Source organism: Rhinopithecus bieti, unplaced genomic scaffold (genome assembly GCF_001698545.2).
Source record: "Rhinopithecus bieti isolate Rb0 unplaced genomic scaffold, ASM169854v2 scaffold_13247, whole genome shotgun sequence".
NCBI classification, from domain to species: Eukaryota; Metazoa; Chordata; class Mammalia; order Primates; family Cercopithecidae; genus Rhinopithecus; species Rhinopithecus bieti.
The window spans coordinates 446,358-473,022 of record NW_016807505.1 but is presented as its reverse complement, the minus strand read 5'-3'; the positions used below and the strand labels follow the sequence as shown (position 1 = coordinate 473,022).

Here is a 26,665-nt window from a genome sequence, read left to right as displayed (position 1 = left end):
TTAGAATTTAACATAGGTGAAGGGTTTTATGGACTCAGTATATATATCTTTCCAAAAATGACATGAAACTCAGAAGCCATAAAAGCGAACATGGTTATACTTGGACATATAACAATCATACACATTCTTATAACAAAAACAAAGTTTAAAAGTGTGTAAAAAATAGCTGTAATGGTTGACAATCCAAATCTTATTTCCCGAAATAGTAAATGAGCTCTTCGAAATCAGGAAGAGACTAAATCCTCCTCCCACCCACAAAATTGGACATAAAGAGGAAATTAAAAAATACAGATGGCTAACAAACATGAAAAAATGACCAAACTCAAAAACAAAAAAAATACAATTTAAGACAATAGTTTGGGTGATCACATTGGCAAAAATTTTAAATATTTATAAAATCCATTGTCTGTGAGGTTGTAGGAAAGCTGGCAATCTCATTCATTGCCATTGGAGGATAAAGTTGTTAACCACATTTTTGAAGGCAATCTTGCAATAATTTTCAAAATATGAAGTGTGCACATACTTAATCCCAGTAATTCAACTGATAAGTAATTTATTATGATATTATAGACAAATGCAAAATTATTGATATATAGGGAGGTTCATTGCACAGAAATTTGGTGCTAACATAAATATCTATGAGTGAGAAATGCTTAAAACATTTAATTATATTTCATCTACAAAACATTCATGTCGTCATTCAACAAATGACACAGATGTGTATGTATTACTGAAAAAGAAAAAGGCCATTGAATGAGGGCTGTTAAATGAAAGAGGTAATTTGCAGAAAAATGTGTTACAATATGGCCACACTGCTGGATCCTTCCCCAAAATGGCTTGTGTATTTGTGTGCATCTATCCACTAAAAGAATGCATGTAGTTCACTTAATAGAGGAAAACTATAGGGACAGAATTGGAAGAGAGGAGGGCATTTAATTTATATATTATTTAAATATGCTTTGAATTTTGAAAAAAGTCATGCAGAGTTTCTTTTAATATATTCTGTATTTTCAGTTTACCATGTGGCAAATGAAAATTATAAATGTATATTTATGGGAGCACTGAGCAATTCCACCATTTTGAGCATCTTGTGTAATATTTTATCCTCTACTGAGGCTCCTGGGATTGAGTCAAGTGGCAGCAAGGGAAACAGTCACCATGCCCCAATTAAAGTCTCATCGATGATATCCCAACATGAGCATTTCTCAGTTAAGCATTTCTTATCTGCAGGAGGTATCCACTGCAACACAGGAAAGAGAAGAGTCCCCATGCATAAGGAAGACTGTATCATTGTTTTGGTGAAGCTGGCAGTAGAAGGAATGGCACCAACTCAACAAATCCACCTCTTTGTGGCCATCACCTGCAAGGACACAGTGGGGAAAAGTGGCAAAGGTGAGAAACACATTTCCTAAGGAGTCATGGGGGTATGAAATTCCTCTTTCATCTTCCCCCTACTTGTGCTAGAACAAATACACCCACAGTACACAGAGAAAACCTCATTTCTAGCACCTGAGTCCATGATGAGGCCAAAACAATGACATTAAAACTTCCTGATGTCAAACATGCCAGATACTGGTGCTGCTTTTTCTCCTTTCGCTGGCCTAAAAAGTGATAGCCATCAACAGCCTCGGGTTGCATGTCTCTCTCTTCCCCTCTGGTTTCTTAAAGCTCTAGGTCATTCATTTATTTCATCAGTTACTTCAGACCAGTCTGTCAACCTTCCAGTCTAACGGTTATGGAGAAGCTACTGTGTCTCCTACGTACAACCATTTTCTAGCATCACAATGGATCAAACCATGAAGGAGTTCGGTTTATTAGATGACAGAAGTTAAGGAAATCCTTCCTATTAACAGTACATATACTGAGATGCAGAAAAGCCACGAAGGTATATTAAGAAAAGCTGCATCTCTTAACATAATATGCAATCTCAGAATCAATTAGAATGTCATCAAACATCATCAATATTCAGAAAATTAACAGCTCAATTTCTACTAAGACATGGCTTCTCCTAGAAAGCAAGGACTACTTTAACACCTTACCTTTAGTGGGTGGCCTAGGCAATGCATAGGTGAGGAGGCTTTTGTCTAAGGGGTGTTGTTTTGGGAATTTGCTGGTAACATTCACTCTCAGAAGAGTTCCCAGGAAGTCATCTTCTGAGGTGAAAAAAAAAAAGAAAAGAAAAAAAGAAAAACACCACTTCCAATGAAACAAGCAATGCAGCTGGAATCTGGAAATTCCTTCTCTGCTACTCTTTTATATTGATTTAAATTAACATAGTTCTGAAACCATAACCATCCAGTCCATAACTACACATTTCAATGTCAGCACATTGCATCAGGGACCTTCTCTCTTGCGCATTTCCAGACCCGACTAGATCACCTGAACCCCACTGAAAGTTATGTCTCTGTTTTAAAATCATTTGTCTTCTACTGCTTAGTTGGTCAGGTTACTCACAAAATTACCAAGACAATCTACTTATATATCTTTTATCAATAAAAGTTTATTGAGAACCTGTTCTATGACAGGCAATCCACAAGGTGCTTGTATCACAAAAAATGAACTGAAAAAATATCTGGACATAAGAAATTAAAAGTCCTCTGGATGAATCAATCATACAAATAAAGAGCTGAAACATAATGGTTTTACGGAGGCAGATTCAGTTTTGGGCTCGGATTGCCGAGGAAGACCTGTTGTGACCACTCGCCTTTAACTCCCCAGAACGGTATCCACCCTCAGCTGGCTATCAGATGGGTTTTCATGCTATTTAACTGGAACCAAATGTCATCAAACTCAAGAAGAGCAGTATGTATCAACTCCTTCCATCCTAGGCCTGTTTCCTATAAATGTGCAGTTCCCTGCCCACATACCTGCAAGGGTGTCCAAGAAACCACAGGTAGGCATGGACAGCCACTGACCAGGGAGTACGCTGTCAGCTCATTCTCTGGAGTTTTCTTTAATTCATTCTCTTGCTTCCTGACAAGTCAATAAACACATTTAGTAATATTTATCACGATGTGGTAGCTTACAATTCTATTTTCAAACATACTTTCCCCAATATAATTTCAGCTAATATTTCTAAGACAGATATTTTATAAATGTTGTTTTTATCAGATTTGAAAGTCAAGGCAAGGGCATGGACAGTTTTGCTTCCCTTCTAGGCTCTATCATCACTTGACATAAAAGAAAAAGAGAAAAAAAATGCATCTAAAATACATACATCTGTATGTTCATATAAACCACACACACACACACACACACACACACACACACACACACACACACAAATTTAACAATGAAACATTCAGGAAGTATAGGTATCCTGTGCTGGGAAAACATGGATGTTGCTAAGCCCTTTGTGTGTCACGTACACAGGCTTCAAATATGCACTGCCCTCCCTTTACTCTGTAAGGTCCAATGGACATAGAGAGTGGCCAGCTAATGATTACATTAGTAAGATAAAATATTCCCAATCTATTAAGACTAAGTGTTATAAAACAAAACTTACACCATTATATACAGAGCAATACGATCATGGTCTATTACCACCCAGTGAAGCCCAAGGAAACCTTCTAAGGATTCCACTGGTGAAGGACATGTTTCTAGCTCAACAATTTTTATAAGACCATCTTTACAAAAAAATACATTTCAATAATTTCTAAGTATCTGGAAAGGGTAGATTAAACTAAGCTACTCTTTTTTAAAACAACAGTCTAAAATTTGCCCCCAAACAATAATCTAGTGAAAGGCAATGTTTATGTGCAATAATCAGGACTATCCTAACCACTCTTCATTAAAAAGACGTACATAAATAAAATATCTTGATCTATGATTTGGAAGAAAGCATGTAATACAAAATCATTTTCAACAGCATTAATATAACTAGAAAGTCTAGATATGATAAAATGATATATCTCTATTCAGAATAGCCTCATAACTATACAGTGGTTTACATGTGATTTACTGATCTCAGCCTTGTTGATTACCTAAGGGACAAATGTAAAACTGTGCACATCTCAAACAGATGTGCTAATACTCTCTGAAGCCATCTGCAAAACAATGCATCATAAATTTTACCAAATATATTTACAGGTTTTCAATTGTCCTGTCCCTGTCAACCATTAAGATATCTTGAAATTACAGATTTATGTAAAAGTGTAAAGTTTTAATTTTACAAAAAAAGTGAAGCCAAAAACATACAATAGTTAAAACATGCATTCGTCTTCTGAATAAAAACATATTGATACAAGGTTACTGTTTTCTTTACTTCATTCTGCTGTCTCCTGATAAGTTAATAAACAAATTTAGAAATATTTATCAAAATGTGGTAGCTTACAATTCTATTTTCAAACATACTTTTCCCAAAATAATTTTAGCTAACATTTCTAAGACAGATATTTTATAAATGTTTTTATATTTTATAAATTTTTTTTATCACATCTACATCTTTTATCATAGAATAGCATACATGTAGTAGCTCTAGATAATCTGTGTCCAATAGAACTTTCTGTGGCAAAAGTGTTTTATAATTCCATTCCATAATATCAATTATGTTGATAATACATGGTGTGCAGTAACTTGAGAAAAATCACTAAATGGATAAAGAGTGCAATCAGCATGTTTCAGCCTGTCACTAACTGTGTTAGGGTCAAGTTCTCATTTTATTTAATATAGTATCTTCAAGATAGAGAGCACCCTTTCAATGATTAGAAGAGATATAACATAAAAACAAAGATAGAATTACTTACAGGTCCTGAGGGGTACATGGCATGCCTGGGAGTCCACACGCAGAGGTCAGGGAGTGAGAGAGACGGAGAGAGAAAGAGAGACACCCATGGGCCAATGCCCTTACTGGGTCAAGGGTACTATTCAAACAGGTTTTCTATGGAGACTTCTAAGTGGTGGGTCTAAAGCAAGCAGGTATGAGTTCCCTGGGGTCACACTGTGACTGGGAGGCAGACACTGGCTCCATAAGGGGTGTGGGGTTCAAGGGGCTTGTCAGATAGATTGCATCAAGCTGTCCCATGGTGAAGTGGTCCAAAGGAGGCAGTTGGATAAGGCAGCTATCTGGACCAACCACACTGAGGAACGAGGAGGAGGTGTAGAACTGGAAACTATGCAAAGGTGAGTAAGCCTTGCTTCTAGTATAAGAAAGCTAAACTTATATTCAGGATGGATGCCAAGGCAACATAAAATTATAAGAATTCACTACATTCTTCCAATGTCCATACCCAAAAGGGCACACTGCTCAGGCCTCAGGGACATTCTTTCAATCATACATCTCAATTCTAGCCCAATATCATCTTCATTCCCAAAAAGGAGAAACTGTTCAAACATTCTTGATACCCAATACCTTTCTGCCATAAGCTAAGCAGAGAAATGTCAAACATCCTAGAATCTTTAGGAATGAAAACCATGGAGCACTTACCATGTGATTAATGTTGATACATGATTTGATTACAAGAGGCTTCCCAAAATTAAAACAATTCCCCACTGGCTACAAACAGTTGCCAGGCACAGTGGCTCATGCCAGTAATCCCAGCACTCTGGGAGGCCAAGGAGGGCAGATCACCTGAGGTCAGGAGTTTGAGACCAGCCTGGCCCACGTGGTGAAACCCTGCCTCTAAAAAAACACAAAAATTAGTAGTGTGTGGTGGCACGTGCCTGTAATCCCAGCTACTCGGGAGGCTGAGGCAGGAGAATCGCTTGAACCCTGGAGGCAGAGGTTGCAGTGAGCCAACATCGCGCCACTGCACCCCAGTCTGGGCGATAGAGCAAGACTAAGTCTCAAAAAATATATATATATATATTTATTTATTTCTACTGCTCCTTGCAGAGCAGGGCTAACCCACAGACAGTGTTCCCAGAGTAGCCCAGAGATAAATTTAGAATGAATGACATTGCTATGGGATCTTCTGGGAACCTCACAGATACGGGCAGTGAAGCCAGTGAGAATCCAAATGTCAATGCTGTGTTGTTGTAAGTGCAATGAGAATTTTGTTTTCCTTCATAGCTCTCCCCTCAAGAAAGTACAATGCAGCAAAGAACAACATTCCTGATCCAATCTATAGGGTCAGTAGTGATGTCCTCTCCATCATTCCTAATTCTAACGATCTGTGTCAGTCTAGCTAAAGGATTGTCAATTTCACAAATCTCTGCACAGACCCAACTTTTGGTTTCACGAATTTTTCTCTGTATTTTGTCTGTTTTTTTATGTCATCAATTTTTGCTCAAATCCCTATCGCTTCCTTCCTTCTGTTTGCTTTGGATTTCGTCTTCTAGTTTAGTCTTTTTCTTGTTTAAGGTGGAAGCTTGTATCATTTATTTATCTTCCCTTTTTTCCTGATACAGTTATTTAAAACTATAAATATCCGTCTAAGCATGTCCTTAGTTGTATCACATTCTAAGCAAGATGTTTTCCAGATTCTTTCTATTTTTTATTTTTATTTTTTAGACAGGGTCTCATTTTGTCACCCAGACTGGAGTGCAGTGGCGCAATCTTGGTTCAATGCAGCTTCTACCTGCTGGTCTTGAGTGATTCTCCTATCTTAGCCTCCTGAGTACTACAGGGACGCACCACCATGCTCAACTCATTTTTTGTATTTCTTGTAGAGATGGGGTTTTGCCATATTGCCCAGGTTGGTCTTGAACTCCTGGCCTCAAGTGATGTGCCCACCAAGGCCTCCCAAAGTGCTGGAATTACAGGTGTGAGCCACCACCCCTGGACTTTCTAGTTTCTTTTTACAGATTTTTGACCAATGGGCTCTGTAAAGTGTATTAATTTCCAAATATTTTGTGACCTCCAAATTTATTTGTGTTGACTTCTAATTTAGTTCCTCTATGGTCACACAACATACTCTACATAGTTTCAATCTTAAATTTATTGAGTACAGTTTTATAGCCTAACATATACTCTATCCTGGTGAATGTTCCAGGTGTGCTTGAAAATAATTTGTATTTCTGTTGTTGGGTGGAGTTTTCCCTATCTATCTATCTATCTATCTATCTATCTATCTATCTATCTATCTATCTATCTATCTCAGGTCAAACTGGTTGATAATATTGCTGAAGTATCTTGTAACCTCAATGATGCTCTACCTAATTGACTTACCAGTGATTAAGAAGAGGCTATGAACAAAAGTTATTATTGCTGAACCGCCTATTGATCCCCTCAATCATGTTAGTTTTCAGCGTATGGAACTTTGGGCAGTGCTGTTAGTGCTGATATGATTAAAATTGTTACATATTCCATATTAATTAACCCTTCTATCATTAAATACTATCCTTCTTCCTCTCTAGCAATACTTTATCTTAAAGTCTCTTTATTCTGATGTCAGAATAGCCACTTCTGCTCTCTTCTGGATTCGCTGGATATAGCTTTTTCCATCTTTTACTTTCAAACTATTTGTATCTTTTGTTCTAATGTGTCTCTTTTGTAGACAATATATAGTTGTTCATGTTTAAAAAACAACAGAATCTCCTAATCTCTTTTTTAAAAATTTGATACAATTGTCATATGGCTGGTTTTATGTCTGTCATTTTCCTGTTTTCTACATGTCTTATGTCCTATTAGTTCCTCTGTTCATTGTTAACTACCTTATTTTGTGTTAAACAGATCTTTTCGTTATCCTATTTTAATTCTTTGGTTTCTCTTTTAATATTTTTTGAACTGTTTTCTTACTGGTGGTCCTAGTGTTTATAAAATACAACTTAAATGATCACAACCTCCCTCAGATTAACAATATATGTGTAACATGGCCTTTTATATGACTTGAAATCAACTTCAAAGAAGCAATTCTATTGCTCAGATAGTCCAGATTTCCAAAAGATTTTTAAGTCATCATCAATCCAGCCATGTTTATAAAAGGGACTGTGAGTCTGAGATAGCAGACAACACTACACACTAACGATTCTGTCTTGGACACAATGACACCATGACCACACTAAGTCACAGGGACCAGGATACAGGAAAAATGATCCAGCCACATGGCTGACTACCATTATCATTAGAATGTTATAATTCCCTAAGAAGAATACAGTATTTCCTGGACAAAATGTTTACTGTGAGAATTCCCACTGGTCTGTGAGCATGGAATGGTGTAATTATTTCTGATACTTCCTCTCGTATTTCAAGGGGAATGTTTCAACTCTTTCATATGACATCCACATTTTGGTCTACGTGGACCTGTGGAAATGGAGTAAAAATATGGGAAGATGAGAAATATACATGTCCAATTGTCAAACATGCATAAGAAAGGAGGCTTCACTGTGTATCTGCATATAAAATGTACTAATTTATTACTCTACTGGGATGTCTCTGACATTATTCAAAATATAAATTGTGCAAAAATTCCAGGAGAGGAAAAGAGGCCTCGAATAACTCACCAGGTTATTAATGCCTTACACTGTTTGGTTCAACAGACTTTGTAAAAACAATTCTAAGTTATTTAATAACACAACAAAAATAATCCAGGAAATTACATGTATTAAAAACTGGATGTTACCCTTGGAGTGCATCGTTTTGATCTTTCCTGGAGAAAGAAGCTGGTGCAAATGACAAAAACAGTCCTTCTTTGGTGTGGAGGTGAGAATTCCAAGTGGCAAAGTGTTGTCTTCCACCAACATCACTTCCAGTCTATAAAGGGGAAATCAGGGAGCTGAGAAACAAAACATTCCTAATGGAATATTTTGTAACAAGAGGTTGGTTGTAAGGACTTCACCAGAGATGTTCACTGGACCACCCGTATGACGAGAACGATACTTGGTACTTGAAACATGACAGAGTAGAAATAACTGTTTTCAGAAACACTGGTCTCAAAGTTTCCTCAGCATACCCAACACACCACCGTTCACTATGACTAGGCTCTCTCCTTAAATCCACTGGAAACCCATGGAAGGGACATAAAAGTGGCCAGAAAAATCCACGTTTTAAAAACTTGGAAATTTAATCACTTCACATCTAGGAATGTTTAATGCAGCATGTAGCTGAAGACAGTGCTTCTGTGCACACCAAATTACTCTCTCAGCTGATGAGAAAAATGAAAGACAGAGAAACTGATGAAACCCCAGTGACTGCTTGGCAAGCAAATTCAATTATACTATGAGGATTACATAAGTAATACCTATTTTTCAGTTCATAACTTTTTTCACTTAAGAGAGAAATGGAAAGTGAAAACCCCAAATCTCCTTGGATTCTGACCATCTTACTGCCCTCAAGAGAGCAAGCGTGACTTAGAAGATTATTGTAGCTCCAACAAAAGTGTGAATGGCTCAAGTGTAGGTATAGCTATTTTCCACAATTACACAACTCAGGTGCTGATTCCCCAGGGTCTGTCTACTATCAACATATTTATGTTGCCAATCAAGAACTCAGAGTTGCAATTTCATCTCCAAACTGGGTACCTACAGGACACTGTCCAATTCAGTTTCTCTAGTGCATGCAAGCTGGTTAGTTTTCCAGTACCATAGTCCTTGCTGGGACCATACAGCTGAACAAACTGAACTCTCCTTCTATATAGTTTGTTTAGGGCAGGTAACTGTGCTGGACCTCATGTTCAGAGGAGTTATTATTTAACTCATAGTTTTCCTAGGTTTTTCAACAAGATCAATTATTACAGTTATCAGCGACACGTGCAAACTTCTAAAAAGGGGCACTGTTTTGCCTCAGAAACATGAACGAAAATGAGCACTCTGGAGTATACTTCTCTGGGACACACTGATCCACCCTATTAAGTCATGGAGACCAGCCCCCAACACAGCAATGACCCAGGCTCCATGCTGCCCAGCACAGACAGTGCCTTATGGAGTATTTCATAATCCCCAAAAAAGGGCAATATTTTAGTGACAAAACACTGAGCAACCTGGCCTGGCCCTTGAGGGTGTAATGGTAAAACTAATTCCCACTGGACCCTGACGATGGGATGGAAAAATCATTTCTGACATTTTCTGTCATGTCACATCTCAAGGGAAAGGAATAAAGTTTCATGTGAGGCTAGGTGCCTTGTCTTTGTTGACCTGTGGGAATAGGGTAAACATGTAGAAACATGAGAACAATACACGCACATGTGTCTGCTGGTCCATCAAGCACAAGACAGTAGGATTCACTTTCTGTACCATTAAATTCGCTAATATACTGCTCTCCTAGGATGCTTCCAGTGTTATTCAACAACAGTCAACGTGCTCGTCTCTAGCTTCCATCAGTCCAAATACTGTCCAACATTTGCTGCCAGACAAATCAAATGTGCAACCGGACTATCAGTTTGCTCAAAGTTCCAAGACAATGTTGGCCTGGTGAACATTCCATTCACAACAATGCATAGCATTTCCATCAATTCAACCACCTCAGGATTACCTTACCTTCAAAGGTCACCCAACGGATTGGGGAAGAAGTAGTCACAAAAAGAAGGGAATAAAGAAACAATGGTCTAAAAATCACTCATAGCACTCAACCTGCTTGAGAGTGGGAGCGTGGCAATTTGCAGAAGCTGCCCAGAGCTACACCGTACCTGATTCCACTCAAACTGGTCACAGCAATGCAGGCAGGACACACACAGGTACGGTACTGTCCCGGGATATGTGACTAGAAGAACTGGGCAGTGTGCAGAGAGGGAAAGGCAGCCTCTGAACCCTCTCACCATGAGCTGCTTCCCACCTGCTCTCAGCTCTCAGCGTGATGCTCACCAGGTGGTACTGCTGAGGACCTAGTGGCATTTGGGTACCGCATACCTGTTGGTCGCACCCAACTTTCCGCTGTCACTGTTGAGGATCAGCCTCTCTGGCACTCTCCATGCTTCATGCCCACAGAAAGATCATTAGCAAGACGGAGAAAGCACAAAAATTCTGGAAAAGAACAAATAGAAGCCTCAGATGACTCACCAGATTAAGATCTTATAATTAACTGACTCCATATAGAACCCGTTAAATTCCTAAATACTTAAAACAGTAATAACCCAGGAAAAAAAACTACCAAAAATTAGGTGTTACCTCAGCATGTTTCATTGTATTCTTTCTCAGTTGAGGAAGCTGGTAAAAGTGACATATCAGATCTTCATTTACCAGAGTTTTCAACAAGATCAATTATTACAGTTATCAGTGACAAATGCAAACTTCTAAATAAAGGGCACTGTTTGCCTCTGATCTTCATTGGTGTAAAGATTAAAAATCCATGCAACTCTAGTATCACAGGGAACCTGCAAACCACAGGGGAAATTAGAGAAGTTGAGAAAGAAATCTTCCACATCGAATGGTTCCTGATAAGAATTTATAAGCAATTATGATACATACTCATTGACAAGGTGTACGGCCAGAAAAAAGTATACTTATTCCACAGAACAGGAGAATGTTTAAAGTCCTTTTCCCAAGATCTGTTCAGGTTAACCCTGAAGTCCACCTAGACATCAATTAACAAGGATCTCCCTTAACATGCATAGGAAAATCCACTGATGAAATATGAAGATTAGCTAATAAAATCCACATAACATTCCAAGGACTGGAAATGTCATCATCTCACAACATCTACTTGAATCACTCAAATGTCTAGAATATTGCTTTATGCAGACAGAAAAAAAGGTCAGAATTCTTGGGACTGGGTTAGCAAGCAAATTTAAACAAACTCTAAAATATTCTCATGGTTAGAAATCACTCTTTAATTCTCCAGATATTACCTCTACCTAAAACAATTAACTGATAAGACCCACGCCATCTTTGGAACTGATGATCTAAATGACCTTAGTAAAGTGCTCTCACTCAAAAGACTGTCACATCTGAGATAACTGTATGGATGGCTCTAAGGGAGGCACAATCATATCTCATGGGGTCTCACCACATATGTGCTGGTTTTCCAGGGTCTATTTACTACCAGTGGATGGATGCTACCAGCAAAGCACCAAAGGAATAGCCATTTTATTTAAAAATGGGATATTTATAGACGACTGTACAATTCATTTCCTCCAACATACGCAGGCAGATTAGCTTTCAAATACCCCAGTCCCTATGGGCACTGACCATCCACATCCCTCCACGTTTGCCTGTCCTGAGTGCTGGACCGCAGCTCACAGAAGTGCTTTGGTTACTCATTGTTTTCAGTGAGATTCTTCTTTTTTTTTTTTAAATCTTCGTCAATCCAGGATATGTGGCAGACACTGAGCACACAGCTTTCCATTAGCTTGGGGTACACTGACCCAAACTATTCATCCAATTATGGAGACTGGCATCACAGTCAATGACTGGCCAATGGCCCACAAGCATGGCCAGGGTCTCAAAGTCACTGGAGTGTCACAATCTCCTAAGAGGAATGCCAGTATTTTCAGGACACAATGCTTACCATGGGAGAATTCCTACTGATTCTTGAAGATGAGGTGATAGAAATATTCTCAATACTTTTCTTCATGTCACATCTCAAGAGGACAGAGTAAAATATTTCATATGAAACCCAGTTCTTGGTTCATGCCGATCTGTGAAAACAGTACAAATATGGGAAGATGGTAAGTATGTATATCCATTTGTCAAACATGCACAAGAAGGGAGGGTTTGTTATGTATATTAATATCAGATATACTAACATAACTCTACTAGGAGGTTTTTCGTATTAATGAAAAGGGAGAATGAAAAAAAAATTGGAAATAAAGGATAATGAAAGCTTCGGATGATTCACCAGATAATTAATGCCTCACACTGTTATTAACAGATCATTCACAAAACCTATTACCTACTTGACTACAGAAAAAATTACAAAATAAGCCATAAAAAGTAAATTTATTCAAACTTTGATGTTACCTTTGAAGTGCATCCTTTTGTTCTGCTCCAGGCAACGGAACAGGTAAGAGTGACAAGATCAGCATTTCTTTGGGATGGCAGTGAGAATTCCATGCAATTCCCAAATCACTTCCGTTCTGCAAGGCACACGGGACATTACAGGAATTTTGAAACAAAACCTTCCCAACTGAATGATTCCTGACAACAGTTTGTAATTAATTAGCCACAGTCACTTGACTATCCCCATAACCAAAAAATCTGCTTGTTGCTTGGAACAGGGTGAGTACAGAAAATCAATGTTTCCAAGATTTTGGTCTCAAAGGCCAAAGGCCCCCTGAGTATTACTAACATTAGAATCTCTCTTAAATATACAAAGACTCAATGAAGGAATATACCTATTAGCCAACAATATCTACCTAAAATCCCTAGAATTAGAAACTTCATTATTTCACATTAAAATGTTTAATGAAGCATCTAATTTAATCTGTCATCTAATGTTTAGAAAATTGCTCCCTGAGTGACAGGAAAAAGAAAAACAAATGCTGTTCTAATCCTTGAGACTGAGTTAGCAAGCAAATTCCAGCAGGTAGTAAGATAATCCCATGAATACAACCCACTCTTCGATTTTCACATATTTCTTTTGGTGAAAGAATAAATAACAAGCAAAGACTGATAATTTCTTTCTAATCAACTACATAACATACCTATACATGCTGATCCTCACTAAGAATGTTGTGACATCTACGCAAATAGTGTGAATGACTTGAGCGCTGGCACAGCTAGTTCTACAATGCTCACTCCTCGGACACTGGTACCACAGAGTCTGATTACTAGGGGTTTGAATGCTGCCAGCCATGCACTTAAATCATTGTCATGTAATCCCCAAAGACACACAGGCCTCTGTACAATTCATCTATCTGCTCTAATATATGCGGATGGGTTAGTTTTGGTAGCAGTTGCTGACCAAACTGAACACCCTCCATGTGTTTGTCTGGTATGGTCCCTGTGCTGGACCTCAGCTCACGGAAGTGTCCTGGTCACTCGTTTGGTTCACATTTCCAAGGTTTCCATTTTTTTTAAGTCATCATCGATCAAGGCACATTTATAAAAGGGACCTTGAGTCTGAGATATGTGGCAGACACTGAACATACATCTTTCTGTAACCTGGGGACTTGCCAACTCATGTTATTCAATTACAGAGACCAGCATCACAGCCAGTGACCAGCCTCATGGCAGACCAGAACAGCCAGGGTCTCACTGTCATGGGAATGTCATGACTCCCGAAGAAGAATGTCTGTGCTTTCAGGACAAAATGCTTACCAATATTAGAATTCCCCCTGGCCCCTGAGAATGGGAAGGCAGAATTATTTCCATTACTTTCCTTCATGTCACACCTCAAGTAGAAGGAATAAACTCTTTTACATGAAATCTAGTTCTTCGTCCACATTAACCTTTGAAAAATAGAAAAAAAAGTATAGAAAAATAAAAAGTGCAAACGTACATTTGCCAACCATGCAAATAGTGTACATATACAACAGGTTTACTATGCACAAGTACATAAAATATACTAAATTATTTCGCTGGTAGGGTATTCTAATGTTATCTGAAAACAGGGGAAGTATAAAAATACTGGACAAAGGACACAGAAACCTCAGATGACTAACCAGATTATTAGGGCCTCACACCATGTGGATTAACTGACTGCTTGAAAAACCAATTCTAATCTTACTTGCGAAAATAAAATAATAGAACTCACCCAGGACAAATGCACTTACTAAAAATTGCAATATTACCTCTGAAGTGTATTGTTTTCATTGCTAGACAAGGAATCTGGTACATGTGACAAAATCAGCAGGTTAGTGGAGCAGCAGTAGGAATTCCATGCAATTCCAGTATTACCTCCAATATGCGAAGCACAATGAGGAAGTAAAGAAGTTGACAAACGAAACCCTCATAATTAAAAGAGTTTCATTTGTCAACTTTCTTACTTTCATAATTACTAATGATGGGTTATAGGAAATAAACCATAGATCTTCACTTGCCCACATGGTACGAGAATAAAAATTATGCTCACTCCCTGGAAATGGGTAGTAATGAAAGTCAGTTTTCTAAGACCAAAGACCTCCGTTAGCATCACACAATAAAACTAGGATCTCCCTTTAAACATCTATGAAACTCACTAATAAAAAAAAATGAATATCAGGCAATGAAATCCACATAAAAGTCCATGAATTGAAAATTTAATCATTTTACAATTAGAAATGTTTACTATAGCATCTACTAGAATCCCTCAATCAAATGTCTAAAAAGCTTCTCTTTGAGTGACAGGCAAAACTTAAATTCCAATTTTTGTGATAAGGTCAATAAGGAAATTGAAATATTAAGACTTTCCACAAATAGAAAGTGCCCTTCAATTTCCATATATTCTTTTATTTAATAGATAAAACCTACTCTTCAATTTCCAAATATTTCCTTTACTTAATAGATAAATAATATACAAACTCATAATACCTTTTGCACTGTCCACCTAATAAACCTGAGAGACTGACCTCACACACAAGATTATAGCACCTAAAAAAATGTGTAAAAGACTCTAGGGTAGGCAAAACCGTTTCCCATCGTTCCCTCTACTCTTGTGTAGTTCTGTTTACTATGAGAGTATGGACACTGCCAGCCAAACACTGAAAGAAATGCCATATAATCCCCAAAGATATATGTACACAAACATATATAAATATATACAAACACATACAGACCTCTGTACAATTCATGTGCTGTAACCTATGTGAGTGGGTTTGTATTCCAATACCACGGGCCATTTTGGTACCAGCTGCTGACCAAACTGAACTCTCTCCACATGTTTGCCTGGCATGGTCCCTGTGCTGGACCTCAGTTCACAGAACTGGCACAGAAGTGGTTTGGTCACTCGTTTCGCTCAGATTCTGAGATCCATTTTTAAGTCATCATGATCCAGACACATTTATAAAAGGGACTTTGAACCTGAGATATGTGACAGACACTGAGCACACAGCTATCTGTCACCAATGACCCACAATATTCAATCATGGAGACCAGCATCACAGTCAATGACCAGCCCATGGCTGACTGGCATAGCCAGAGTCTCACTGTCATTGGAGTGTCCTGATTCCCTAAGAAAAAATGTTGTTATTTTCAGGACAAAATGCTTTTTAACATGTGAGAATTCCCATGGGGACTTGTGGGTGGGAGGCAGAATTACTCCCTATCCTTTTCCTTCACGTCTCCACATGGGGAAAAAATAAATTCATCTGTATGAAACCCAGTTCTTGGTCCACTTCATTCTGTGGGAAGAGATTATATACATGGGAATGAGGAGTATACATGTTCATTTTTCAAATAAGACAGGAGGCTTTACTATGTAACTATATGTAAAGTATCAGAATTTTATTACACTTAGAGGATGTTTCTGATGTTATGTAAAGTTGAGGAAAACGTAAAATGTTAAAAGAAACTGAAGGCTCAGATATCTCATAAGAATACTGAATGCCTAATACTATTTGTATTAAGTGACTCCTTGCACATCTAATGAAATTCTCAATTACTTAAAAAAACACAAACCACAAAAATAAATTTACTAAAAGTTGGATGTTACCTCAGGAGAATACTGTTTTGCTGCCTCCCAGATGAGTTAGCTGGTACAAATGACAAAATTAGCGCGTCACTGGTTAAAGTCCACGGAATTCTGTGACAACCAATCCACAAGGTACAGGGGCAGTTAGGAAAGTTGTGAAACAACATTTGCCAAATGAAATACTGTTACAAGCAGTTATGAGAATTAACTTTAGACATTCATTAGACTACATGTATGACAAGGCTATACTCACGTCTTTGATCAGACTGATACAGATAGAATTTTTTCTATTCGATTCTATTTTTCTATTCTACACAGATAGAATATTTTCTATCCATGTCAGTGCTTTCTCAGCACACTGACTTCAAAATTATTTATTCTATAGCTAGGATATTTCTTTAAACACAGTGAACACAGTGTGCACTATTGTCAGAGAACCTATGTACATCCTCCTATATGCAGGGAATCATTTCTAGATTACTCATGATACTGAACACAATGTAAATACTGTGTAAATAGCTGTTACACTGCGTTTTTTAGGGAATAATGATCAAAGAAAAACACTGCACTTGGCTGGGCACAGTGGCTCACGCTTGTAATCCCAGCACTTTGGGAGACCAAGGCAGGCCAATCACTTGAAGTCAGGAGTTCGAGACCAGCCCGGCCAGCATGGTGAAACCCCATCTCTACTAAAAACACAAAAATTAGCCGGGCATGGTGGTGGGCGCCGGTAATCCCAGCTATTTGGGAGGCTGAGGTAGAAGAATCGCTTGAACCCAGGGGGCAGAGGTTGTAGTGAGCTGAGATCATGCCACTGCATTCCAGCCTGGGCGACAGAGTGAAACTCTGTCAAAAAAAAAAAAAGAAAGAAAAAGATTGTACATGTTCAGTACAGATGAAACGATACAATTTTTTGTCAAATATTTTCAATCCATGGTTAGTTGAAGCTGAAGATGCAGGCCCATGGAGAAGGACAGCAAACTATATATGAAATTGTTTGCTAAATTAATAGAAAAAAAAAGAGAAGAACAAAAGAAACAACTGGTTCGATCTTAGCAGCTGGGTTGGCAACTGATTAAAATACACTTGGAAGATACCACATGAAATTGCTTCACTTTAATAAAATGAGAAATAAAACAAAAGACATTTATGCAGCCAACAAACATGAAAAAAGGCTCATCATCACTGGTCATTAGAGAAATGCAAATCAAAACCACAGTGAGACACCATCTCATGCCAGTTATAATGGTGATCATTAAAAAAGTCAGGAAAACAACAAATGCTGGAGAGGATGTGGAGAAATAGGAACACTTTTACAGTGTTGTTGGGAGTGTAAATTAGTTCAACCATTGTGGAAGACAATGTGGTGATTCCTCTAGGATCTAGAAGTGGAAATACCATTTGATTCAGCAACCCCATTACCAAGTATATACCTAAAGGATTATAAATCATGCTACTATAAAGACACATGCACACATATGTTTATTGCAGGACTATTTACAAGAGCAAAGACTTGGAACCAACCCAAATGCCCATCAATGATAGACTAGATAAAGAAAACATGGCACATATACACCATGGAATACTATGTAGCCATAAAAAAGAATGAGTTCATGTCCTTTGCAGGGACTTGGATGAAGCTTGAAACCATCATTGCCAGCAAACTAACACAGGAACAGAAAACCAAACACCACATGTTCTCACTCATAAGTGGGAGTTGAACAATGAAAATAGATGGACATAGGGAGGGGAACATCACATGCTGGTGTCTGTCAGGGGTGGGAGGAAAGGGGATGGAAAGCATTAAGAAAATACCTAACGCATGAGGGACTTCAAACCTAGATGACGGGTTGACAGGTGCAGCAAGCCACCATGGCACATGTATACCTATGTAACAAACCCTCATGTTCTGCACATGTATCCCAGAACTTAAAGTAAAATTTAAAAAAAAAAAGAAAGAATTGAGATTTGGGAACCTCTGCCTAGATTTCAGAAGATGTACAGAAATGCCTAGATGCCCACCAGGCAGAAGTTTGCTGCAGGGGCAGGGCTCTCATGGAGAACCTCTGCTAGGGCAGTGAATTAGGGAAATGTGGGATTGGAGCCCCACACAGAGCCCCTGCTGGGGCACTGCCTAGTGAAGCTGTGAGAAGAGGGCCATCATCCTCCAGACCCCAGAATGGTAGATTCACCAACAGCTTGCACCATCCATGCACCTGGAAAAGCCGCAGACACTCAATACCAGACCATTGAAAGAAGCCAGGAGGGAGGCTGTACCCTGCAAAGCCACAGGGGCAGAGCTGCCCAAGACTATGGGAACCTACCTCTTGCATCACTGTGACCTGGATGTGAGACATGGAGTCAAAGGAGATCATTTTAGAGCTTTAAGATTTGACTGCCTTGCTGGATTTCAGACTTGTGTGGGGTCTGTAGCGCCTTTGTTTTGGCCAATTTCTCTCATCTGGAATAGCTGTATTTACCCAATGCCTGTACCCCATTGTATCTAGGGAGTAACTAATTTGCTTTTGATTTTACAGGCTCATAGGTAGAAGGGACTTACCTTATCTCAGATGAGACTTTTGACTGTGGACTTTTGAGTTAATGCTGAAATGAGTTAAGACTTTGGGGACTGTTGAGAAGGGATGATTGGTTTTGAAATGTGAGGACCGGAGATTTGAGAGGGGCCAGGGTGAAATAATATGGTTTGACTGTGTCCCCACCCAAATCTCATCTTGAATTCCCACATATTATGGGAGGGACCTGGTGGGACGTAACTGAAATCATGGCGACAGGTCTTTCCCGTGCTATTCTCAGTGAATAAGTCTCATGAGATATGATGGTTTTAAAAAAGGAGAGTTTCCCTGCACGAGTTCTCTTCTCTTATCTGCCGCCATGTGAGACACATTTTCACCTTCCACCATGATTGTGAGAACTCCCCAGCCATATGGAACTGGAAGTACAATAAACCTCTTTCTTTTGTAAATTGCCCAGTTTCTGGTATGTCTTTATCAGCAGCATGAAAGCAGACTAATACAGACCTCTTCCTGAGCACAACTGAGAGAGCTCTTGGGATGACTCAGAAATAGCCAAGAAACACTTTAAAGGGCTCATTTCTGGCACTTAGTGGAAACTTAAGCTATTGGAATCCACATATTTAAAAGAATAAATAACCTTATTTTATAAACCAGATGTTGAATCTCAGACATTTGAGTTATACATAGTTTTCAATAAATGGTAGCTATTTTGATCATGTTGATGACTTGGATAATGGTATATAGTTCATATCGCATTTACACAAGCTCCACCTCAATTTTAGCAATGAACCACTGCAAGAACAAGAATGGGGCCAGGCGCCGTGGCTCAAGCCTGTAATCCCAGCACTTTGGGAGGCCGAGGCGGGTGGATCACAAGGTCAGGAGATCGAGACCATCCTGGCTAACATGGTGAAACCCCGTCTCTACTAAAAAATACAAAAAACTAGCCGGGCGAGGTGGCGGGCGCCTGTAGTCCCAGTACTTGGGAGGCTGAGGCAGGAGAATGGCGTAAACCCGGGAGGCAGAGCTTGCAGTGAGCTGAGATCCGGCCACTGCACTCCAGCTTGGGCGACAGAGCGAGACTCTGTCTCAAAAAAAAAAAAAGAACAAGAAGGGATCAAGTAATAATAAGGGACCATACAAGAATAAGACTAGAAGAACTGACCAAATGAGAAGAACTGACCAAATGATAGGGCTGAACCCCAGGAGACCTTGAGATCAGCCCAATCAAAATGGCTTGGCACATAAGAGGACATAGAAACTTTTATTTAATTAGGAACAGTTACAATGTCCAAAACCAACTCTCTAGTAGGGCATTGTAGCAAGAATCCCTTCTCTGAACTGTTACTCTATGTTAGGGTGTGATGATTCCCTATTTCAGGTGGTTCATCTGGAAACTGGCAAGAATTAGACAAGGAGTTAGAGCCCTAGCCAAGTGCACTGGCAGAAGTCTAGTTACATAGATTGAATAAACATTGAGAATTAGAACAGGGGCTGTGATTCAAAGGACATTTTAGCCCCACCAGATATGGGACTAAAATTCCAGCTTCCATGTGAAAGACCAATTTGCCTGGAAGTGGGACTGGCTGGGCTGTATATTGCAAACATTAGTATCTACACAGGTGAAAAGTTTGGGGCAGGTATTTCTTTAAAATGCAGATTTAGTTCTTCTCAAATAATACATGCAAACACTTACAATGTTCTGAGTTGTAAGATACCTTTTCATATATCCTTAAGAGTGGGTAACTTAATTGACGGTAGCTAATCAGCTTGGATAAGCGGGACTTTTACTATAAGGTACCCTGGATATGAATGAACCTTGTTTGGGTATGCTACTCTTTTACTAATATAAAATAAGAATTTAAGGTTTCATTATTAAAATCAATTCATGTTATCAAATATAGGTATATTAACACTCATCATGTGTAAACCAGGAATTTATGTCTCAGAAGTTATGCAACAGCAAATAAATATCAGAGATTTTCAGGTATCCCTAAAAGGGCCTAATACTACTGATTCAAAATAACAAAAAACTAGACCATGATCCTTTCTAATTCTGATTGCTGATAACGAATTTAAATAAGTTACAACTTTTTTTTATACTTTAAGTTCTGGGATACATGTGCAGAACATGCGGGTTTGTTACATAGGTATATACGTGCCATGGTGGTTTGCTGCACCCATCAACCCATTATCTACATTAGGTATTTCCCCTAATGCTATCCCTCCCCTAGCCCCCACCCCCCATCAGGCCNAGGATCTAGAAGTGGAAATACCATTTGATTCAGCAACCCCATTACCAAGTATATACCTAAAGGATTATAAATCATGCTACTATAAAGACACATGCACACATATGTTTATTGCAGCACTATTAACAATAGCAAAGACTTGGAACCAACCCAAATGTCCATCAATGATAGACTAGATAAAGAAAATGGGGCACATATACACCATGGAATACTATGCAGCCATAAAAAAGGATGAGTTCATGTCCTTTGCAGGGACATGGATGAAGCTGAAACCATCATTTCAGCAAACTCAACAGGAACAGAAAAGCAAACACCACATGTTCTCACTCATAAGTGGGAGTTGAACAATGAGAACACATGGACACAGGGAGGGGAACATCACATACCAGGGCCTGTCGGCGGGTCAGGGGCTATGGGAGGGATAGCACTAGGAAAAATACCTAATGTAGATGATAGGTTGATGGGTGTAGCAAACCACCATGGCACATGTATACCAATGTAACAAAACTGCACGTTCTGCACATGCACCCCAAATAAATAAATAAATAAATAAGAAGTAAAAACTCATAATATCCTTGGATTCTGACCATCTCATCACCCTCAAAATGTCAATCAGTAGTTCAGGTAAATGTGAGAACAGACCAAGTATAGGCAGGAACATTTCTCTTGGGTCTCACTGTTCTGCTTTCCCAGGCTCTGTTTCTATGGTATATAGATGCCGCCAACCAAACTGTCAGAGTTTCCATTTTACCCTACAATTGAATTTTTATACACAAATGTAAAATTCATTTCCTCCAATAAATGCACTCAAGTGGTTTTCAAATACCCCAGCCCCTGTGGTTGCTTCTAACTGACCAACTAGTTCCAACTCCAGGCAACACGTTTGACTGGAGTGGTCTCTGTGCTGGACCTCAGCTCACAGAAGTGGTACAGAAGTGTTTTGGTCACTCATTTTGTTCAGATTTAAATTAGATCAATCTTTAAGTCATCATCGATCCAGGCACATTTTAAAAAGGAACCTTGAGTCTGAGATATGTGACAGACACTGATCACACAGCTTTCTGTCACCCTGGGACATGCTGACCCACACTATTTAATCATGGAGACCAGGATCACTGTCAATGATCAGCCCCCTGGCGGACTAGCATAGCCAGGGTCCCATGGTCATTGGAGTGTCATGATCTCTTAACAGGATGTCAGTATTTTAAGGATAAAATGCTTACCATGGGAAAATTCCTACTGGTCCCTAAGGACAGGAAGCAGAATTATTCCCATTACCTTCCATCATATTACGACATAAGGAAACAATAAACTTGGCCATATAAAATGTTAAATGCAGTTTTGGTCTGCATCATCTTGTGAGAAGCGATTTTATATATATATACACACACACACACACACGCACACACGTGCATTTTTTAAAATTTGTATAAGGCGAAAGGTTTCATTATTAATCAGCATAGAAAATATACTAATTTGTAACTCTTGGAAATGTTTTAAATGTTATCCAAAGTACAGAGAAGAAAAAAATCTTAAGGGAAACTGATGCTTCAGATAGTGCATCAGATTAATAATTCCTAACACTGTATTAACCTATTGTTCACAAAACCAAATCACTGACAGTTTTAAAAATAATAAAAATGAATTTACTAAAAATTGGATACTACCTCAGGAGTGTGTTGTTCTGTTTCCTCCCAAATTAGTTAACTGGTACAAATGACAAAATTAGCCCTTCACTGGTTCAGTGGTAAAATTTCATGGAATTGTATCTCACCCAATCTACAAAGTGTAGAGGAAATTAGGGAAGTTATGAAACAAAATTTGCCAAATGGAATATTTACTTACAAGGGAATATAAGAGTTCACACTAGACACTCACTGTACTATCCAATGAATGACAAGAAAAATTATTCTTACATCTTTGACTATTATACAATATAAACTTTTTTTAAAAAATGAGACATTAGTCTCAAAGCTCCCCTGGCATCCCCAATCAAAAGCATTTATTACAATTAGGATATCTCTTCAAACACAACAGAAACCTTTGAGGATATATGAATATAGCCAATGAAATCTATGTAAAAAAGAATTTGAAATATAATCTAAGTTTATTTGAGGCACCATAGTGTTAAAACCAGCACTCAAATATAAACAGTGGTTTGCTTTTTCATAAGAAAAATTAAAATAGAAAAAACAAGTGATGCAATCCTAGGGGCTGAATTGGCAAGAAAATTAAAATACACTACAATAGTCTACTTAGAGTACCTTTTTTTTTTTTTTTTTTCAATTTCCATGTAATTGTTTCACTTAATTGAAAATAAAAAGTAAGGCCGGGAATGGTAGCTCACGCCTGTAATTCCAACACTTTGGGAGGCTGTGGTGGGTGGATCACCCGAGGTCGGGAGTTTGAGACCAGCCTGGCCAATATGGTGAAACTCCATGTCTACTACAAATACAAAAATTAGCCAGGAGTGGTGGCGGGCACCTGTAATCCCAGCTACTCGGGAAGCTGAGGCAGGAGAATCTCTTGAACCCAGGAGGCGGAGGTTGCAGTGAGCCGAGACTGTGTCACTGTACTCCAGCCTGGGCAACAGAATGAGACTCCATCTCAAAAAAAAGTAAAATCTCATTATTATCTTTGCATTTGGATGTTGACCCTCTCATTACCCTCAAGAGATTGATCATCAACCAGAAAATTCTGTGAGCTCAGACAAATATGTGAATGGCTCAAGGGTAGGTGTAATAACATCCCTTGAGTCTCACTATGTCCTGGTTCCCCAGGGTCTACCAACTGTTTCCATAAATGCTGCCAAGCAAGTACAAAGAGACTTGCTATGTCAAACCACAGTTGGATATTTACAGACCTGAGAACAATCCATTTGCTCTAATATATATGGGTAGGTTAGTTTTCCAATACCCTAGTCCCTGTAAACTCACTCCCTCCTCATGTTTGCCTGGCATGGTCCCAGTGCTGGACCTCAGCTCACAGAAGTGGCACAGAAATGATTTGGTCACTCATTTTGTTCAGATTCCGATGAGATCCTTTTTTTTATAGTCATCATCGATCCAGGCACATTTATAAAAGGGACCTTGAGTCTGAGATATGTGGCAGACATTAAGCACATTGGTCACTGAGACACACCGACCCACACTATTCAATCATGGAGACCAGGATCACAGTCAATGACCAGCCCATGGTGGACTAGCATAGCCAGAGTCTCATGGTTACCAGAGTGTTACGATTCCCTAAGAGGAAATGTTGGTATTCTCAGGACAAAAGGCTTACCAATATTAAGAGTTCCCACTGGCCCTTGAGGATGGGAGGACAGCAGTAGTCCCAATACTTTCTTTCCTTCTTGTCTTGCCTCAAAGGAAGAATAAATTCATCCATATGAAACCCAGTTCTTGGTCTATGCTGTGCTGTTGGAAGAGAGTATGTATATGAATCTGAGAAGCATACATGGACAATTTTTAGCCTTGCATAAGACAGGATGTTTCACTATTAACATATATGGAATATACACTAACTCATAACTCCTGTTGGACATTTCATGTTATTTGAAGTAGAGAAAAGAACAAAATCTTTAAAAAAAGAGATTGATGCCTCAGTTCATCAGAACATTAATGTCTGAAACTGTTAGTATTAACCAATTCTTTGTGAACCTAAATTCTTGAGTACTTAAAAGAATAAAATAACTCACAAAATAAATTCACTAAAATTGAATGTTACCTTAGAAGTGGTATTGGTGTGCTTCTTCACAGCTACATTAGCTGGTACAAATGTCAAAATTCGCACTACACTGGTTTGGCAATGAAATTCCATGGAATTCTATCTCGCCCAATCTACAGAGTACAGGGGAAATTAGGAAAGTTGTGAAACAAAATTTGCTTAATGAACTATTGTGTTATAAGCAGTTATAAGAATTCACATTAGACACTCATTGGACCATCTGTATAAGAAGAACAATTATGCTCACGTCTTTGATTGAAATTGTATGGAAATAATGTTTTCTAAAACATTTATCCCAAAGTACCTCCAGCACATACCCTTCAAAATCATTTATTACAATTTTTAAATAATACAGTGGTCACACATGGAGGACATATGAAAGCAGACAATGAAATCCACGTGAAAATCCAAGAATTTGAAATACCACTTCTAAAAATGTTTGCTGTAACACGTAGTGGAAACCAGCACTGAACCATGTATTAAATAGCTTGTTTGGTTGATGGGAAAACAAAAAAGAAACAGCTGTTTCAATCCTTGTGACTGGGTTGGCAATCAAATGAAAATATATAAGATTTCATATATTTATATCTTATATGATACAAATATCTTATATTTCATATGTTTCATATATTTCATGTAAGATATTTATTCTTTAATTTCCATGCGATTATTTCACTTAAAAGGAAATGAGAAGTAAAAACTCATGATGTCTTTGAATGCTGACAACTCTTCGCCATCAAGCAACAAATCATCAACCAGAATATTCTGGGCGCTCACACAAATGTCTGAATGGCTTATGGGTTTGCACAATAATTTCCTGTAAATCCTGTAACTCCTGTGCCGGCTCCCCAGTGTCTGGTTACTGCAGTGTATAGATGCCACCAGCCAAGCACTTGAAGAGTCTCCATCTTACCCCCAACCACATATTGGTAGGTAACTGTGCAATAATTTCCTCTACTGTACGTGAGCTGGTTAGTTTTCTAATTCCACAGCCCGTTTTGGTACCAGTGTTGACCAAACTGAACGCCCTCCTCGTGTTTGTATGGCACGGCCCCTGTGCTGGACCTCAGCTCACAGAAGTGGCACAGAAGTGATTTGGTCACTCATTTTGTTCAGATTCCGATGAGATCTATTTTTAAGTCATCATCGATCCAGACACATTTATAAAAGGGACCTTGAGCCTGAGACATGTGGCAGACACTGAGCACACAGCTGTCACCTTTGGAGGCATGGAGACCAGCATCACAGTCAATGACCAGTCCAGGTTGATGAGCACAGCCAGGGTCACATGGTCACTGCAGCATCATGATCCCCTAAGAGGAAATGCTGGTATTCTCAGGACAAAATGCTTACCAATATCACATTTTGAGGTTTTTATGTCAGACTTTTCCATGATACACTCCATTCTGTCACTTTTTGAGGTTAAAAAAAATAACTTTCATATGAAAATCTGTGCTGGTTCCACAATGAACTACAAGGATAGAGAAAAAGTGAGCAAAGATGTGCCACACAGACATTCACCGTTCAAATGGCCTGGGGATCCCCACGCGGTAGCCCTTCTCACATGCATAGCTTCAGTGTTCCCTACACTGGAGAATCCCCTCCCACACTTCATGAAGCTACTGGCTGGTTGACCCAGGTTATCCCGTATGATTGAGCTGCCTGACCCAGGATGCTCTCTTCATTCCTGTGGTCCAGAGTCTCCTCCCCCTACATAGAGATACCCGGCATCTGGAAGTACAGAAAACCCTTCGCCATCTCAGGAAGTACCAGTAGGCACGAGTTGGAGG

The 26,665-nt window shown here is 38.9% G+C and overlaps 1 long non-coding RNA gene across 1 annotated transcript; it reads right to left on the bottom strand.

Moving 5' to 3' along the window:
- Positions 1–26,192, bottom strand: LOC108535951 (uncharacterized). The gene is made up of 16 exons (XR_001887367.1): positions 26,095–26,192; positions 24,876–24,988; positions 24,432–24,565; positions 22,814–22,925; positions 21,789–21,898; positions 16,382–16,471; positions 14,071–14,201; positions 12,772–12,887; positions 12,320–12,449; positions 10,981–11,186; positions 10,723–10,836; positions 8,502–8,632; positions 4,746–4,770; positions 2,868–2,973; positions 2,040–2,153; positions 1–1,360 (listed from the first exon to the last, which is right to left on the bottom strand). It is a non-coding gene; the product is annotated as an uncharacterized LOC108535951 (long non-coding RNA).
- Positions 26,193–26,665: the final 473 nt, after the last annotated feature.